The following is a 4,722-nucleotide window of genomic DNA, read 5'->3' on the forward strand; positions in this document are numbered from 1 at the left end:
GTACACTCTAAAAAATGCTGGGTTGTTTCAACCCAACTTTGGGTCAAATATGGACTAACCCAACCGTTGGGTTAAATTTTTACATTAAATTTTTAACCCAAAAGTTGGGTTAGTCCATATTTGACCCAAAGTTGGGTTGAAACAACCCAGCATTTTTTAGAGTGTACAGTCAAATGAAACGAAAACGGTCAAGTCATTTTAATGGTTTTCCACTAGGCATCATGAATGCAGAGCCATATGCTTTTTTCCCTTAATTTTGACATCCGATAGGAATGAAACCAACAGTTTCAACAAACCTACATGCATTTTTTTTTTGTGCATTTATGTCTTTTTTAGCAGGAATAAAGTGTTGACAGATTGGGTTTATATAGTGTGTTCATAAATATATTTTTAATCCCGTCTCTTGTCCTCTTCAGTGGTGTTCCTCATTCGAGTTTTACCTGTCCGTCATCTTACTGATGACCCCTAGTGGCCAAATAAAGAGCTGCTGCTATGTTTTAAAGTGACAGTCCCCCTAAAAATGAAAATTATGTCATAATTTACCAATCATGCCGTTCCAAACATGCATTTCTGTGTCCTGAGAACACAGTTTGAAGAATGCTGAGGTCCAAACAACATTGGACCTCACTGACTTTGTATGGACAAAAATTTTTTTTTTTTTTCAAAATATCAAAGTTCTGCAGAATCAATGCAGGTTTTGGTCGAAATAAGGGTGAATAAAAGATGGCAGAATTCATTTTTGGTGGACTCTCTCTTTAACTCTTGAAATATTTCCAAAACAGTGTGAGCCAATAGCAAATTTATATCTTCGTTATCTTGTAAAGCATTGGTTTGCTAAAGAAAAGGCAAAAACTCAACTACATTTGTACATTTTCTAAAGATAATATGAGTGCAAAACTTACTGCCATGATGCAATGTTATTCGAGTTCTGTTTTGTGGTTGCTGTGGTGTTTTGAGTGTGTTGCTAGGAGGTTGCTATAGGGTGTTGCTCATTTGTCCGAGTCCCTGATATCTAGATTTGCCTGGGGTCCCTTCTATAATGTGCATCTGTGGGATTTTTTCATCTGTTTTATGGCCCAGGTCAAAATGGTGCATCTGATATGATCGTGTAAAATGATGAATAGCTTGATTAAGACACACACACTCATGTAGTGATGTAAACGGGTGTGTGAGACGTGCTGCCAAAAGCATAGGATGGGGAATAGTTACTATTAGAGTGCTTAACTAGCCATGACAGACACCTCATCTCACGCAGGCGCTGGATGTAAGCAATGACAACATGCCACAGACAGAGTTACATAAGTGCTAATGATGAACTTAACGAAAATCAGCCCGCGCTCCAGAGAAGGCGTCATCGGCGAGTCCGAGGCGGCATAAACGTCTGTTTATCTGCTCAAACAAAGCGCTCTTTGATGGGGAAATAAAGCATTAGTGCTGCTGTCTGTGGAAAAGCGTTCGAGAGCCAGGTTGAGATGGTCCCTGGGTGTTTTCTTTAACTCCATGAACAGAATACACATGCATTCAACTCCACAGTGACATGAGATTACTTAGAAATGCTCGTAACAACTACAGGCCTGACAAATTTGGCAAACCTGGCTAGTCTGATGCACACTAAAATGACTGAAATAAACAGCTCTAATCCAAATGGTTGGCTTTTCGCTAACAAATTTGTGTTTACAGTGATAAACTAAGGACATTAACCTATCATCCTAAATTTGGTGTCATTTGAAAGCTTAAACACTCAAAATTCATCCTGTGAAAACCGTTTTGAAATTGGGCATTACTTTACCATAGAAATGGTGCTTTAAATCCTTTAGCAGGCTCCTCCCCTACTGGGCAGTGTCAAGTGTAATATGACAAAATTTACAACAATATTTTATAATCAAAATGTCTTCTAATTTTGACAAAACACATATCGTCGGAAAGGGCTGACGTCTTAATGTTCCATATTTGGTGGTTATTTTGTGATAGAAGTATTATTGTGACAGAAATGTACACATTTGTGACAGGAAAATGCATGAAATTAATTCCGAGTGTCACACGGTGGCTATTTTTGGTATAGCAAAATCTCTCAGGAACCTCAATTTTTGTAATATCAACTTCAAATTTGGAACATAACTTAGTTCGACACACGGCTTTGATTTTATAGCAATTCCAAAATATTTCGTAAAGTATTCATTTTAATATTTAATGAATGCTTCTTAAAATGAGTATAGGAGTATTCACACTTAAAGGAAAACATTTCAAAGCAAAAAGGAAAAAAGCATCTGCGGCATCAAATCTGCAAAGGATATTCAGAGTTCAAGTCACTTAGAGGCAAGTAAACTAGATAAATTGCATGCAAAACCAAATGCACTTAACTCGGTCAGAATAAGCTGTAATTTAGATCAGTTAGTCAGCGGTTTTAGTATGGGATGATGATTATAGGTTAGTTCTGAACACCAGGACTAAAACAAACAGACAATAGGTGCTTTATGAAGAGGAGCGGCTGCATAGACCGTGCTCATATTGGGCAAGAACATGAGCTGATTGCCAAACAATATACAACCAGTCCATATTACGGCCGATATTATCCAGTGCAATCAAAGAGCAAAGGCTTTCAGAGGAACGCATGAAAAACATCTGGTCAGGTCACTGATAGTAGATCATTATGGGATGTTGTTGTTAGAATGACAGCCATGCACTGTAAAACAACAACACAAGACAAAAAAAATAAAATGAATAAATTAAAAGAAATAAAAAAGAACACTGGGCTGAAGTAACTATGGGTGGTTGCCAGAGAGTTACTTTGCAGCTGCTAAATAATTCTATGTGTTGCTATGCAGTTGCTGAGGAGTTTTGAATGGTTGATAGTGTGTTGCTAGGCAGTTTCTAAGGCGTTCTGAACAGTTGTTTGTGTGTTTCTAGGCAGTAGCTGAAGGTGTTTGGTTGTTAGGCAGTTGCTAAGGTGTTCCGAACAGTTGTTTGTGTGTTTCTAGGCAGTTGCTGAAGGTGTTTGGTTGTTAGGCAGTTGCTAAGGTGTTCCGAACAGTTGTTTGTGTGTTTCTAGGCAGTTGCTGAAGGTGTTCTGAACAGTTGTTTGCGTTTCTAGGCAGTTGCTGAAGGTGTTTTGTTGTTAGGCAGTTGCTAAGGTGTTCTGAATGGTTGTTTGTGTGTTTCTAGGCAGTTGCTATGGTGTTCGTGTTTCTAGGCAGTTGCTAAGGTGTTCTGAACAGTTGTTTGCGTTTCTAGGCATTTGCTGAAGGTGTTTTGTTGTTAGGCAGTTGCTAAGGTGTTCTGAACAGTTGTTTGTGTGTTTCTAGGCAGTTGCTAAGGGGTTCTGAATGGTTGTTTGTGTGTTTCTAGGCAGTTGCTAAGGGGTTCTGAATGGTTGTTTGTGTGTTTCTAGGCAGTTGCTAAGGGGTTCTGAATGGTTGTTTGTGTGTTTCTAGGCAGTTGCTAAGGGGTTCTGAATGGTTGTTTGTGTGTTTCTAGGCAGTTGCTAAGGGGTTCTGAATGGTTGTTTGTGTGTTTCTAGGCAGTTGCTAAGGGGTTCTGAATGGTTGTTTGTGTGTTTCTAGGCAGTTGCTAAGGGGTTCTGAATGGTTGTTTGTGTGTTTCTAGGCAGTTGCTAAGGGGTTCTGAATGGTTGTTTGTGTGTTTCTAGGCAGTTGCTAAGGGGTTCTGAATGGTTGTTTGTGTGTTTCTAGGCAGTTGCTAAGGGGTTCTGAATGGTTGTTTGTGTGTTTCTAGGCAGTTGCTAAGGGGTTCTGAATGGTTGTTTGTGTGTTTCTAGGCAGTTGCTAAGGGGTTCTGAATGGTTGTTTGTGTGTTTCTAGGCAGTTGCTAAGGGGTTCTGAATGGTTGTTTGTGTGTTTCTAGGCAGTTGCTAAGGGGTTCTGAATGGTTGTTTGTGTGTTTCTAGGCAGTTGCTAAGGGGTTCTGAATGGTTGTTTGTGTGTTTCTAGGCAGTTGCTAAGGGGTTCTGAATGGTTGTTTGTGTGTTTCTAGGCAGTTGCTAAGGGGTTCTGAATGGTTGTTTGTGTGTTTCTAGGCAGTTGCTAAGGGGTTCTGAATGGTTGTTTGTGTGTTTCTAGGCAGTTGCTAAGGGGTTCTGAATGGTTGTTTGTGTGTTTCTAGGCAGTTGCTAAGGGGTTCTGAATGGTTGTTTGTGTGTTTCTAGGCAGTTGCTAAGGGGTTCTGAATGGTTGTTTGTGTGTTTCTAGGCAGTTGCTAAGGGGTTCTGAATGGTTGTTTGTGTGTTTCTAGGCAGTTGCTAAGGGGTTCTGAATGGTTGTTTGTGTGTTTCTAGGCAGTTGCTAAGGGGTTCTGAATGGTTGTTTGTGTGTTTCTAGGCAGTTGCTAAGGGGTTCTGAATGGTTGTTTGTGTGTTTCTAGGCAGTTGCTAAGGGGTTCTGAATGGTTGTTTGTGTGTTTCTAGGCAGTTGCTAAGGGGTTCTGAATGGTTGTTTGTGTGTTTCTAGGCAGTTGCTAAGGGGTTCTGAATGGTTGTTTGTGTGTTTCTAGGCAGTTGCTAAGGGGTTCTGAATGGTTGTTTGTGTGTTTCTAGGCAGTTGCTAAGGGGTTCTGAATGGTTGTTTGTGTGTTTCTAGGCAGTTGCTAAGGGGTTCTGAATGGTTGTTTGTGTGTTTCTAGGCAGTTGCTAAGGGGTTCTGAATGGTTGTTTGTGTGTTTCTAGGCAGTTGCTAAGGGGTTCTGAATGGTTGTTTGTGTGTTTCTAGG

The sequence above is a fragment of the Sinocyclocheilus grahami genome, unplaced genomic scaffold, assembly GCF_001515645.1.
Source record: "Sinocyclocheilus grahami isolate Dianchi unplaced genomic scaffold, SAMN03320097.WGS_v1.1 scaffold1454.1, whole genome shotgun sequence".
NCBI classification, from domain to species: Eukaryota; Metazoa; Chordata; class Actinopteri; order Cypriniformes; family Cyprinidae; genus Sinocyclocheilus; species Sinocyclocheilus grahami.